The sequence below is a fragment of the Capricornis sumatraensis genome, chromosome 13, assembly GCF_032405125.1.
Source record: "Capricornis sumatraensis isolate serow.1 chromosome 13, serow.2, whole genome shotgun sequence".
Taxonomy (NCBI): domain Eukaryota; kingdom Metazoa; phylum Chordata; class Mammalia; order Artiodactyla; family Bovidae; genus Capricornis; species Capricornis sumatraensis.
In genome coordinates, this window is record NC_091081.1 from 54,453,060 (window position 1) to 54,468,406 (window position 15,347).

The 15,347-nt window shown below is 36.7% G+C and overlaps 1 non-coding gene and 1 pseudogene across 1 annotated transcript; one reads left to right on the forward strand and one right to left on the reverse strand.

Moving 5' to 3' along the window:
* Positions 1 to 4,145: 4,145 nt before the first annotated feature.
* On the reverse strand, positions 4,146 to 4,217 carry TRNAC-ACA (transfer RNA cysteine (anticodon ACA)). Its single transcript has one exon. It is a non-coding gene; the product is annotated as a tRNA-Cys (tRNA).
* Positions 4,218 to 11,329: 7,112 nt separating this feature from the next.
* On the forward strand, positions 11,330 to 11,466 carry LOC138090000 (U2 spliceosomal RNA; annotated as a pseudogene).
* Positions 11,467 to 15,347: the final 3,881 nt, after the last annotated feature.

Consider the following 15,347-nt stretch of genomic DNA (forward strand, 5'->3'; position numbering starts at 1 on the left):
AAATAACATTTAAAAACCACTCAGTATGTGGTAAGCAGAAAAATTACCTCCCCCCACATGACAGTCACCTGCTAATCCTCAAATCTATGAATAAATTGTTGGCATAATTATTTCATGGCAAGGGGGAAAGAGGTTGCAAATAGAATCAAGGCTGCAAATCAGCTGAGTTTAGAATAAGGAAATTATCCTGTATTTTCAGGATAGGTACAAAGTAACCATAAAGACCCTTAAATATGGAAGAGGAAAGCAGAAGGATTAGAGTCAGAGTGATTTGATGTGAGAAACTCGCCAGACTATTCCTGGCTCTGAAAGTGAAAGAGGGCCATGGGCCAAGGAATGCAGGCAGCCTCCAGAAGCTGGCAAAGCTAGAAAACAGATTCTCCCCTCGAGCCTCAGATGTAATGCAGCCTTGCTGACACCTAGATTTCAGGCTACTGAGATCCATTTCAAACTCCTGACCTCCAGAACTCTAAGATAATAAATCAGCATGACTTAAGTCACTAAATTTGTGGTAATTTGTTACAGTGATTGATAACAGTAAGCTTAATATACACTATCAGATAGAAATAACATTGGATTACATTATTTTCACAAACTGTGCACAAACTAATTGGTTAAATACTCTATATTCTTTTTTTTTTTTTTGTTCTCACACAATCTTATGAATTAGACTTTTATAGCTGAAGGCTAAGGGCAGTTTTGAATCAAGCTCTGTCTTACTCCAGAGCCTATAGTTATAACCACTGTGCTATAGTCTCCTCTTTTATAAATCATTGAATGAATAATTGAGATATGCAACACTAAGCTAGGTACACATGGAACATAAATGATGTGTTCAGGAAATGCTTATGAACAATTCATATTAAAATTATAAATTGCATTTTCTATTATAACCCAATTCTTAATTTTCTAAAGGGCAGCATTTTGGCCAATAGAAATATTCAGGAGGCTGGAGTTATTCTACCTCCCTAAATAGAGGTATCAGTGGCTGGAGCAACTTAGAGCTTGGCTTTTTCTATTTTAGCTGTTTATTACATCTGTCTTTTGGGAGCTACTCAAGCCTTTGAGAGTTCATTTCTTAGAATTACAAGAATGAGAAGATATATAAACCTCCTTGCATACTCTGGTGAATCATCTTAATCTGGTCTTTCCCTCAAGGTGTTCCAAACAGACATTTTTTTCATAGGATGAGAAAGTGAAAGCATACTGAATCTAAGGCCAAGTTATAGATTCACTAAAGAAAGGTAAGCATCATATAAAACAAGTGATCCATTTTTTCTTCAACTTTCCAAACTTGCTTTTATCCCTTTCCTTGAAATGTTTTCTTTCTTGCTCTATAAGTACATTAAGTATAGTGCCTGATTCTCCCTATGGTATTTGCTTTCCATTAACTTTCTATTGACTTTTGGTTATGTGTATACAGTACTACACCATCATAAACTGCACATAGCAAACTTAAAGAAGTTCTGAACTATGTTTTATCTTGGCTACAGAGCAACACAACATGAATATTATCTGTGGCCTCTTAAAATTTGTGACAAACAGGGTCAAGTCTAACCAAGTGGTAAGGTATGTAAATTATAGTGGGTAGAAATTTGGCTTCTGGGGATGAAGTATGTTCAAGTAGAAAGGAAAGATTAGAATGGATAAAAATAAGTTTTTGAAAATATACCATTACAGAAAGTGAAACAAAATATAAATCATTATGAAAAGAAAGGGAGGAGTGTTAAGGAAGAAATATAGCAGCTGAGATGATACCTAAAAGGGGGTGCAGTTTTTGAGAAAAGTGAAATTTTAAGTTATTTTAACAATATTGTTAGAATAGCCTCTCACGCTTTAAAAGCATTCAAACTTTTTATTGTTTTACTTTAGAATCTCAAACACAGTGGCAATATTTTGAAATCATAGAGGCTTAGATATGTATTGGGCAAAATAATTTTTTTATTAGTGGCACCCCACTCCAGTACTCTTGCCTGGAAAATCCTGTGGATGGAGGAGCCTTGTAGGCTGCAGTCCGTGAGGTCGCTAAGAGTTGGACACGACTGAGCGACTTTGCTTTCACTTTCACTTTCACTTTCATGCATTGGAGAAGGAAATGGCAACCCACTCCAGTGTTCTTGCCTGAAGAATCCCAGGGACGGGGGAGCCTGGTGGGCTGCCATCTATGGGGTCGCACAGAGTTGGACACGACTGAAGTGACTTAGCAGCAGTCTCCATTATGTCATTTGTAAAATGGAGGTAATAAATATTAATGCACACAGTCATTGGATGGCTTTTCCACTAGTAAAGAAACTAATAAAATACTTGTGTAGCTTTTATATTTTTTGCATAATATAAATAACCCAATTTGTTATTGTTCAGTTGCTAAGTTGTGTCCAGCTCTTTGCGACCGCATGAGCTACAGCACACCAGGCTTCTCTGTGCTCTACTATCTCCTAGAGTTTGCTCAGACTCATGTCCATTGAGTCAGTGAATAACCCAATACTGTATCTGTATTTGTATTGAATCTGATGGAAATGAAAAAGTAAATGTGACAGAAAAGATTAGCCACAAATAAAATGGGCTGAAATAATCAAGTAAAAAGCACATATGCTTTAACTTCTTTCCATTATTTTAAAAGTTTTGATTGACGTCCCCAGGGCTGATTACATGTTTATCTCCATTAATAGGCATTAATAGGACAGAAGAAATAAAGAAGCTAAGGAGATTGATGGCAAAGATAGGATTTTTTTTTAAAGCAGTTGTGTTGTGGAAATGATCTCAAATTAAGATTGTAGTGAGATTCATTTATATTATTATCTGAGCTGAAACTGAAATTGGTTTTTTTTTTCTTCCTTCCTGTATCAAACTAGTAAAAATTTATTCTCTTGAATTTTGAGATTGTATTCCACTTTCAAATGGTATTTTTAGAACTGGAACTAAGTTAAATTTCTTGTAAGAAAAATTTTATCACATTTCCAAAAAACATTTACATAAAAGACCTGTGTTGCATGAACAACATTTAAACAATATTCATCTGGATGAACACAATGTTTCCCCTAAAACTTCTTTCTTATGAGAAGAAGGGAAGAAAGGTATATTTTGGAGGAAAGATAAACTGCCTGTTATGTTTTAGCTTTGTGACTTCTTTTTGTGGATCACTGTACAAATAAGAATTTTCTAATTATCTTTCACTAGTTCATTACTGGAAACATTGTTTTGTTATTTTTCTTTTTACCATATTTTGTTAAAGTCTTCAAGATTCTAAAGCAAGGAGTTTATTTACAGAATATTGTATATTGATTTGGGCTTTTGTTTTTTCTTTCCATCAGAAAGTTCTTACAAATATATCAAGCACAGGGAATAACATTCTGACAATTTTCTCCATTGCTTTTGCTAAGCTGAGGTGAATGGGTTACTGGAATATAGTGACAAATGACTTTTTCTTGCAGAATGACTTCTTTGACCATTAACTAATTTGTAAATTTTCATAGCTCAACTACAAACTTCAACCAAATTAAGCATTCCTTCCACAATTATAAAAAGAAAGGAAAAAGAGTGCCTACTGAGAGCCTACTTCTCTGTTCTCACCCTCTCCCAGAAGTACTCTCCTGGTTGGGTGTCTCGATAAACTAAATAGCTGTAGGGAGAAGGCAATGGCACCCCACTCCAGTACTCTTGCCTGGAAATTCCCATGGATGGAGGAGCCTGGTAGGCTATAGTCCATGGGGTCGCTGAGGGTCAGACACGACTGAGCGACTTCACTTTCACTTTTCACTTTCATGCATTGGAGAAGGAAATGGCCACCCACTCCAGTGTTCTTGCCTGGAGAATCCCAGGGATGGGGGAGCCTGGTGGGCTGCCGTCTATGGGGTCACACAGAGTCGGACACGACTGAAGCGATTTAGCAGCAGCAGCAGCAGTATTAGGCTCCTTCTGGACCGTGGTTAGTCTTGCAGGTTGCCATCTTGGAAGAGAATGGATGCACCAGCACCTGTGGTAGTCCTCTTATGTAATCAGGGTTTGAAAGAAAGTAAAAGTGAAGTCGCTCAGTCGTGTCTGACTCTTTGCGACCCCATGGACTGTAGCCTACCAGGCTCCTCTGTCCATGGGATTTTCCAGGCAAGAATACTGGAGTGGGTTGCCATTTCCTTCTCCAGGAGATCTTCCCAACCCAGGGATTGAACCTGGGTCTCCTGCATTGTAGGCAGATGCTTTACCATCTGAGCCACCAGGGAAGTCAATCAGGGTTTAGATCTTTTAAAAGGAACTCCCTTTAATAATGCTTCTCCATGCAGCCTCTCCTGATGACTGATTGTCTTCCCCTAATATCATTACATCAGAGAAGGCCATGGAGGTATTGGGGTGAATTTTATGTCACTGAGAAATTTTAAGTTGGAAGATTCAGAAAGAATAGGGAGAAAGTTAATTGAAGCATCAATGTTCAGTAAATACTTGCAGTGTTAACAAGTATTTACTGAAAAAGTTTCAAAAGTTAGACTCCATTTTCTTTTATGGTGAAAAGGAAATGACACAGAGACTTGGTGTCAGAGAAGGATGTTCTGTCTATTGACCCAGAGGGCAGCACCGTATCATGCAGTCATTAGCATAGCAGGTCTGTTCAGAGCCATTTCAGGCAAGGATGTCTGATTCATCACACATCAAGAACAGATCAGTGTCAAGCAGTGAGCCCATATTGAAACACACTGAAAACGCACATAAAACACACATCTTCAAGTACACAGGACAATTGTTCTCATCAAGTGTACTCATCAAGTGTTCTGCCTATGTTTTCCTCTAAGAGTTTTATAGTTTCTGGTCTTACATTTAGGTCTTTAATCCATTTTGAGTTTATCTTTGTGTATGGTGTTAGGAAGTGCTCTAATTTCATTCTTTTGCACATAGCTGTCCAGTTTTCCCAGCACCACTTACCTAAGAGACTGTCTTTGCCCCATTGTATATTCTTGCCTCCTTTGTCAAAAATAAGGTACCCATAGGTGCGTGGGTTTATTTCTGGGGTTTCTATCTTGTTCCATAGGTCTATATTTATGCTTTTGTGCCAGTACCATACTGTCTTGATAACTGTAGCTTTGTAGTATTGTCTGAAGTCAGGAAGGTTGATTCCTCTAGCTCCATTCTTCTTTCTCAAGACTGCTTTTATGCCTCTTTTTTAATTCTTCATTTTTGCTTGTGCTGTCATTTCAGTCATGTCCAACTCTTTGTGACCCCATAGACTGTAGCCCGTCAGGCCTCTGTCCATGGGGATTCTCTAGTCAAGAATATTGGAGTGGGTTGCCATGCCCTTCTCCAGTGGATCTTCCTGATCCAGGATCAAACCCGTTTCCTTAATCCCTTTAATTGACAGTTTACTCAGACATCTGACTTGACATTTTTTTTTACCTATTCCCTGAAGTTTTTCCTCTCAAATGACTTACTTCATTTTCAAAAACTGCAGCTCAATCCCCATATCCATCTTGGACTCTCTGGATACTATATCCCAGTGTGGTATGGGAAATTTAAGAACTTACTTGACTTGGACAAGAGAGTGAGTTATGTAGTATAATATTTAATGGCATCTGACAAGGAGAATCTGATGCACCCATCTGCACAATAGGGACATTTCTACTTGAACTGGGCAGGTCACATCTCTGAGCCATCATTTTCTTCCTGAACAATACCTAGATGACACTGCCAGTATTTGTCTCTGATACACTTCATTTTCTAGGATTACATTCCAAATTATCCTCACTTAGGATGGCCCATCTTTTGATATATTAATACTTTCAATAAGAGAAGAAGAAGAGTTAGTAGTTCAGTCATGTCCAATGCTTTGAGACCCCATGTACTGTAGCCGGCCAGGCTCCTCTGTCCATGAAATTCTCCAGGCAAGAGTACTGGAATGGGTTGCCGTCTCCTTCTCCAGGGGATCTTTTCAACCCAGGTGTCAAACCTGAGTCTCTTATGTCTCCTGCATTGCAGGCGGATTCGTTACCATCTGAGCCACCAGAGAAGTGGTACTTTCAACAAGATGCCTGTCAAAACTGGCCAGCTTTGGAGTTACTCTCCTTTTGGTTTCCTTTGTCAGTTGAATCAGTTATGTATTGGCTTATAGTTATTCTCAGGTGGCAGTTTTTCCTCTTATTTTTAATATCTTGATGAGACACCTCATTATATCATTGCCCATATATGGGCCCATCATTTGCCCATATATCATCCATGATATTTATATTACATACTGGTAATTGAATTGTTTTCCATATATAGAGAACACTTTCATTTCCTAAATGAATGATTGAGATTCTACAGTATGACAAATGCTGAAATCATACATTAATGCATTCATTTATTTATTAATTTCTTAAAGGAAAATTATATTCATTGAGCATATATACTACCAAATATATTGGGAACTATGTCCAAAGCTCAGTATTCCACAGTGAACAAGTTGGACACGGTGTCTACCCTCAAAGTATTTACATAACAGTTGGGAAGTCAAATGAATAGTATTCACAATATTGCTCATTAGAAATAATGTAGAGGAAGTAATACGGTCTTATGGGAGCACTGATGCACAGAGTAGCTTTTATATTATAAAATTAAGGGGCAATATAATTTGAAGAAAGCTTGCAAAGTGGCCCAAGCAGATGAAGTAGGAAATTAAAATGTTAGCTAATAGTAAATAAAAGAAATAATTTAAATCATTTGATGACAGTTGCTGGGCTGGGGATTTTTTACCAAGTTCTTTTGAATAAAAGGAGAGGAAAAATCCTTAATCTCAGTTTGTTTTCTAGGAAAATCAAAATCCAGCTGCAATCTGAGAAATAGAAACTTAGTTGAGAATGAGGCTAAAAATTATTTTTTTAATATTGATAAGTAAAAGTTAAAATTAACAGAAATTCGGCAAAAAGATGAATATAAAAATTATAGGGGAAAAAAGAAGTCTAGATCTTAATGAAAGTTTTAAAAGGTTAGAAAGCCATTTATGTTAGAAAACCATACAAAAGTTTAAAAGCTTATAATGTCTAGATCCCTAAAGAAATAAGGATACCACCATACAGATTTTATGGAGCATTTTATTTTTATAATACTTAATAGTGAACATTATTTTTTTCCTCAAAGAGAGTCTACTACATAACAACTAGTAAAATAGCAAGAACAACAGGTAAAATTGGAGAAAACACTCCATCTTCTAACAGTCCAGGATTTTACCCTGTAATTTGTCTTTAAGTTTTTTACTTAGCCTGTTCCTGAATGTCTTATGTAACAATTGGTTTGTAGGTGTTCCCATCATTGAGTAGTTTGACTGTCAGTGAATTATAGCCTGGGAAGCCATATAGAGAGTCTATTTTCCTGACTCCAGGCCCAATAGCATTCAAACTAACCTAAAACATTTCTCTTTTGGTTCTTTAAAATCTTCTGTGAAGGAGAGGCGATAACCTTTCCTTTGTAAGCTTTGTAGAAAGCATCTGATTGGCAGGCTATTTTTAGATACATTTTCAAAGATTATGCTTTTTCTAAGTCTCTCCTAATATATTGTTAGCATAGGATGTCAACAGCCCATGTTATTATCATGTCATTCTAGTATTTTAACTAATACACCCCGGGAGGAAGAGAATGTGTTTATTCTTTTGAAACGTTGTATATATTTTCTTTCTTAATTTCATCTAAAGTATACGCTTGTATACCCAGATCTATATATTCTGCATAGCACTCCTTTTGGCTTTAGACAAAGCTTAGAAGAAATAATGAAGGAGAATATTTTGAATAATAGTAGAATGAAGGTTGGATGAAAACTATGGGCTGAGTGAGAAAGGGTTTAAGTGGGAGTTTAATAAGAGAAAAATGGGACTTTGTCTTCAGAGGAGGCTTCTTACAGAGGCAGCTAGTGTCTTCATCAGAGACAGTGTGAACTGGGAACCTTAGTTCAGACCGGGATAAGACACTGAACAAAGCTGTAATTATTTTATTTTTTAAATTGACATATTGTGTTTTCTACTGACCTTAGGATATTGACATTTTATTTTAAAATACTACTACTGAATGTACCTACTACTGAATATCTATTTCTCTTGCTCACCTAGAACCCATTACCTTTCTCTCTCTCTTTTTTTTCACCCTTTGGACAGCTATCCTGCTTCCTGTTTTAGTGCTTATATTTTGAAAGAGATAAGCACCTACCTAGATCCTTACATGGTTGTGATCCAGGCCTAAACAGTGACTTTAGTTCCTGTGCCTATGGAGCTTAAACTTTGAGGGGTGAGGTGAGAACCATACTTGGCAGAGCAATCCTAGAATTGAACTACTGAAAAGAAGGAGCTCTTTCCACTGTGGTTTCTGAAAGTAGAAAGTGTAGCCTGGAGCTGCTAGAAGCTGTTTTGTTACTTCCTGGGATAAGCTTGATTAAATGAAGTCCATGCAAAAAAAAGCAGACCTGAGAGAGAATAGAGAGAACTACTTATTGACATAGTTTGAGCCTCTGGATCTAGCACCTATTGAATGTTCAGTTTCTTAAGCCTATAGATTACTTACCCCCTTTCTTTCCCACAGCGGCTTCCCTGGTGGCTCAGGTGGTAAAGCGTCTTCCTGCAGTGTGGGAGACCCGGGTTCAATCCCTGGGTTGAGAAGATCCCCTGGAGAAGGAAATGGCAACCCACTCCAAGTACTCTTGCCTGGAAAATTCCATGGACTGAGGAGCCTGGTAGACTACAGTCCATGGGGTCACAAAGAGTCGGACACAACTGAGTGACTTCACTTTCACTTTTCTTTCCCACAAGCCACCATGACTTGCCTTTTTCTGTTACTCATAACTAAAACAGTCCTAGGTAATGTGTTTTATTTCTATACCAATAGAGGAGCTTGGGTGCTTCCATATTTCAAATGGTGAGTATCCTACCCAGAATCCACTTCCTTTTGCCATTACCACCTGAGAAGAGGGCAGTGAAGGCAGGCATGAGTGGCCAGCCAGTCAGCCTGGCACACTGCACAAATGGCTACCGTGGGTCATTTCTCATTTTCTGATAGCATAATAATAAATATTTCCCTCCTTTGTTAGGGAACAAGGTGGGCTTATCTTAAACTAGAATTTCTTCTGTGGGGAATAGCAGTGAAAAACTGATACTATTAAAGGGAGATCACTAACAACATCCTTTAGTAGAGCCCAGAAGGTTGCAAAAAGAAAGGAACAAAGTGACACTTCTACTTTCTAGGCTGCCCAGTTGAAATGCTAGTGTAGAAATTGCTGTCTTTTTACCTTCTTTCCGTGTAGCAGGGCTAATGTTGCAGGGCTAATGGATGCTAATCACTTGTTCTTGCTAAACTAAGAAGTGAATAAGAGAAAGATAGCCCCACTGAAAAGTCATGGTCTGTGATATCCAAAGTTGAGTCCTCTCCCTGGAGGGGAATCTTTTTATGAGATCCTGGGATATTATAATACTATTCTGATAGTTAAAAGAACAAGAAATAAATTCATAACTCTAGACATTAATTATATTAGATGATACATACTACTTGTAACACTAGGACAGGGTATCTTATTTTCCTTATTAATTTTCAAGTTATTGGATCATGTTTCTCTTCTCAGGACTTAGCGTGAAGGCCTTTTCTATATTGGCAAATAAAATGTCAAGGTGAGAAAGCTCTAAGTCATTTGACAATAGGGAAATTGTTGAGTTTTAACTTGGTAGCAGATTTAATTTTATTATTTTTAGAAAGCTTAAAAAATACACATCACGTAAACTGCACAAATCACAAGTGAAAAGCTTGATGAATTCCTATGAAGTGAACATATTGGTGTAACAACCGCCCAAATCAAGAAACACAACATGACTGGTACCCCAAACTCCTCTGTTCGGACACTATGTACCTTCTTTCTCATCAAAGGTAACTGCCATCCTGACTTTTACACATCCTGATTATAAATTAGTTGCTGGCAGAGATTTAAAACAACAGAATGGCCTACTGAAATGTGAGAGAAGTTCCACAGATGGATTTAAACCTAAAACTGCATGAATTTTTGTTTATAACCGTACCTGTTTTTCCTGTCACACACACAGGAACCCACCCATCCCTACTCTACATTCCCTCTGGAACATTTTTATATTAAGTTTTCAGTCTTGCAGTTGGATGGTGTTAAGAGACTTTGTCATGAAAGCTATACAACATCGTATAAGGTTGCCACTGGGGAGTCTGGGTCAAGTAAGCACTTGCAGCAGCCATTGAGAGAAATGGCTAGGGGGAAGGCATCCTTTTCCTTTCCTCTTCTCTCTTGCCTCACTCATAACTTACATGGATTCCTCTTTTAACAAAAGAAAAAGGGGAAAGAAATATGTCTTTTAAAGGGTTTTATTCTTAAACTCTGCTTAATCTCTTCTAATTTTGACTTTAAGGGATACAGATCTCTGTTGACACTCTCTGCTTGCCTTCTGAGGCTCAGAAATGGGCACCAGTAAGCAGATTAAGATATGGTTCAGGAGCACTGGCCAGTGGGTGCTCTGTATGGATGGGCTAAGAAAGAGAAGTGACTTGCTTTGGAAAAATAATGGCCATTCCAGTGTACTGCTGGGTTTCAGAATCTGATATTCTGTATCCAGATAAACTGATCTCTTGGTCATTTGCCAAAGGGAATACTGAATGTTTAACAGAGCCTACTGTGAAGAAGGCTGAGCGCCAAAGAGTTGATGCTTTTGAACTATGGTGTTGGAGAAGACTCTTGAGAGTCCCTTGGACTGCAAGGAGATCCAACCAGTCCATTCTGAAGGAGATCAGTCCTGGCATTTCTTTGGAAGGAATGATGCTAAAGCTGAAACTCCAGTACTTTGGCCACCTCATGCGAAGAGGTGACTCATTGGAAAAGACTTTGATGCTGGGAGGGATTGGGGGCAGGAGGAGAAGGAGACGACAGAGGATGAGATGGCTGGATGGCATCACTGACTCGGTGGATGTGAGTCTGAGTGAACTCCGGGAGTTGGTGATAGACAGGGAGGCCTGGTGTGCTGCGATTCATGGGGTCGCAAAGAGTGGGACACAACTGAGCGACTGAACTGAACTGAACTGAACTGAACTATTATATATGCAATTGTGCCCTTTCCAAACTAATAGATGTTACTCATTATGCTGGGATAGCAGAGAGACTTGACTTTTACAAGCACAGAGAAATAATTTGGCCTAAAACTAGAGACGCTGGATTATACAGTTACTCATGGCATTAAGCAAATTTAGAATTTTTAAAATGTGCATTAAAGACTATTTTACTCTTTTCAATGAAAAATAATCTCATGAACACGGACAGTGAAAATGTATGGATTTTGCAATTTTCAGAGCAGTTACTTCAACTGCTGTTTAGGTGATATTTATTGCTTTTTGGTCTTTTGGCTAAAATCAAGTATAGTATCTTTTCTTATCAGTTTAACAAAAGGGGTATTATGCTGCATAAACCCTCAAAATATTTTTATGTAGTAGTGCCATGGTCTGTTATGTAGAAGAGCTCATTTAAAGATATCCATGCATCATATTAAATTAGCTTCTTATCATCTTATATATTGTAAGTATTTTTTCTTCCAATAAGTAATAATTGAGAAATAATGAGAACTATGGAGAGAGTGATTTTAAGAGTTTAACAAAGAAAGTCTCTACCGTTAGAAACTTGTGTTTTTCTTGAAGACAGGAATTCTGAGTCTGTGTGTTTTAGCTTAATGTCATCCTTGCCTGAAATGGTGTGTGGTAAACAACAAACAATGGGAAGGAGCAGAGTGTATTTGAGGGAGTAGACAAGTCAGTCCAGTTGAGTGCTGTGTGTGTGTGTGTGTTTATGAATCTGGTATAAAATAAAGTAGGAGTCATTAAAATTGGATATATTGTAGATAGTCTTGCATAGTAACAGACATAATTTTGTGCAATGAATGTTGAATGACTGAATGAAAAAGAATCTTAATACCTAATAGAAAGTTTGGATCTCCATCCTGTAGGTCCCAAGAAGATATCATGAGTGTAAAATATTTCCCACTCTATGATCAGAAATGCTACAGTTCTTTTGATATAGCAAAGTTGCAAGTTCTTGGATGAGAACTAAAACAACTTTTTAGCCTTAAAGAGAAAATCCTACTCAATATTGTACATATTTAAGTTTATGTGAAGTTGCCCACAGGCAGTGGAAAAGTGAAAGTGAAAGTTGCTCAGTCATGTGAGACTCTTTGCAACCCCATGGACTATATAGTCCATGGAATTCTCCAGGCCAGAATATTGGAGTGGGTAGCCCTTCCGTTCTCCAGGGGATCTTTTCAACCCAGGGATCCAACCCAGGTCTCCAACACTGCAGGCAGATTCTTTACCAGCTAAGCCACAGGGAAGCCCAAGAATACTGGAGTGGGTAGCCTATCCCTTCTCCAGCGGATCTTCCCGACCCAGGAATTGAATAGGGATCTCCTGGATTGCAGGCGGATTCTTTACCCACTGAGCTATCAGGGTAGCCCAGGCAGTGGAAGGAGTTAGTCAAATAAACGATAAAGAAACTTGTATTTGGAAATAAACTTGGTAGTTCAGTATCCTATGAACTGTAACCAATCCATCTTTCCCAAAGCCTAATAGCAATTTTTTTTCTGTAACATTAAAGACTTGAAATTAAACCAGCAAATGTTGTGACAATATTAACTTTTGCTAGAGTGATAAACCCAAAATTCCATCTAAAAATATACATTCAAATGTATACACCAAAATAATATATATACATAGCTATATATATAAATGCTATGCATATACATGTATTAACTAGATTTTTAAAAATTCCATGAGATGAAATTTTGAAAACTTAAAAATTACGTCATTAGAGTTTTTTCTTTTTTGAAAATTCAATTTATTTAAACTAAAAATAATTTCAAAAATAAGTCACCCATTTCTATTCCCAACAATCCGAGTTTCTGATAGGAATCCAGATTTTTTAAGTATTTCCTTGAAGTCAGATCTATGATTCTTAAAATATAAACCAATTTATTTGATTTAGTTTCTTTTGATTCACTTTTATTTTATTTTTAGTAATGAGTTCTAACAAAATAATCCACTTGGTTGTGCTCGTGGCACAGCTGATGTCAGCATATTACTAACCACCAGTAGATGACATAGCTTGCTGTCCAGTCCTGTCACTAGATTTTTCTCATCAACACTGTTACCAAACATGAGATGGTCAATATGAGTGATTTGTTTTCCAGTCATTATCATCTGCATAGTTTAGTTATCCCCTAGATATGATCTTTGTAAATACTGTAGGGTTCTACAGAGTAGGCAGATGCTGTATTGGGAAACATTCACCTGTCTTACTCAAGAACCTAATACAAGAGAACTTAGATATTTCTGTGGCCAGCATGACATTTTGCTCACAAGTTTCCAACATAATATAAAACTTAACATAAAATAAGTGAGAAAAATAGAGCTTTCAGAATATTTTCAGCTTATTTTCAGTCATCACATGAGAGAGTCTAGTCATCATTTCATTTGGCATCTTTGGATTATTTTAATGGATTATGTCCCAGATGGGTATTAGCATATTGGTAGGGCATGGTCTTTTTTTTTTTTTTTTTTTAAAGCAACAGCTACTGGATTGGCTTGAACTGTTTCCTTAAAATGGCAGATTAGTTTTATAAGCGGTGTTTTTAATACAGCTTCACAGCAAAGCAGATTTGTGTAATTTGACCACCTGCTATAAACATCAATTTTAATCAATCACATATATCTTTGCCAATATAGTATATCAGTGGTAAAATGTTTGAAGATTTTGAAATAAATTTCATGATAAAATTAAGCAGCCATCTGGAATTATAATATAGTTTTTCTCTAAATGATTTGCAAGGAATAAAGTTGCAATGTTGTATGTAAAGAATATATACATATAAGTGCACATCTATTTTGTCCTTGTTTATAATGCTGTTTGTGAGGACATTTTATTGTGAATAATATAGAACATTTGCTTACTTAACAAGGCCTGTAAAGCTCCATGGACCGAAAGATGCTTGAGCTCTGCTGTTCCAGCCTGTGTGCTTAGATAATGATCCATCTGCTCTACCCAAGGTCTCAGTGATTATGATCCAATCTTCATAGCTTTTCAGTCACTGTAAAATTATTGCAAAATACAGAATCTGCTTTCTGCTATTTATTTCAAGTGATGTTGCTTTAATTATGTAACCCCATCCAAATATAATTTATGGGAAAAGTGTGTATTTATCCTGCACATACAAGTTAGATTTGCCCACCCCAGTTCTCTACAGTAGAAACTTCCTAAATTGTTCAGGAAAGACATATTAAAAGAATTTGAGTAAAGATTATATTACCATCTGGATCTGTGAAACCAAAAATATTGAATATTTAAATTAGTAGTAGTTTTTCTGGAACACTTCAGTCCACTTTTTTCAGGGACATGGCTTATTTTGCATTTGCTTACTCTAGTCTTTTCTTATCTTAGTACTCCTTTTATTACTCAATTTAAAGTGCCACTTGTGGAATTTTCCCCTGGAATAACAAGTATTTCTTATACTAATAACATATTTTATTAGTTTTAAAGCTTTTCTTGCCCTTTATTCAAAATCATAGATTTTGAAAAAAGACTGAATTCAAAATTCAAAGTGTAAAATCTAAGCAAAACTATATTTAAAAAGAGACTTCAGATTGTCAATGAAAGACTCATTATTAACCCTTAAACTTTTAAAAAGTCATTAGAGATGACATGTTATACTTTTAAATTCTGTGACATTACTGTCAATACATGGAATTTGAAAGCCCTTCTTTATAGAGATTAACATTGAACATGTAAAAAAACCAAGGCATATAATTACTCTTGTGCTTTTTTTCATTTCATTTAAAAATAAATTATTTTATATATTTGAAGGATATCCATAGGTTATCACTTCATATAAAGAGAAGTGAAAGTTTTTTATTACTTGTTCATTTAACAAAAGACAAGGACTGAATACGTAACTACATAATCTAATATAAAAACCCAGTAAGATAACAGGCTGACTCTAGATGCCAAACTGTTGTCAGTATACCATAATACCTCTCATGTAAGCAAATATTCATGGCCTAACTTCATACATGATATAATAATTATGAATAAATATCTGTTTGGAAAATGGAGGAGAAAGCAACCTCCTCTTCCTTCAATAGTAGTTAATGATTTCACAGAGGAGATCACATTTATAGTGGGCATTGACAAATGCATAAGACTCTGTGAGAGATGAAAATGATGTGAAAGAGTATAGTGAATTAAGAGAAGGCCAAGTGATTGAGGCTCATAGAGGTGGGTAACAGAACAAGATGGTGGAGAAGCAGGATAAAGGACTAGAACCTCTCTAAGGTCAAACTACTAAGAATATTGTTGGATTGAT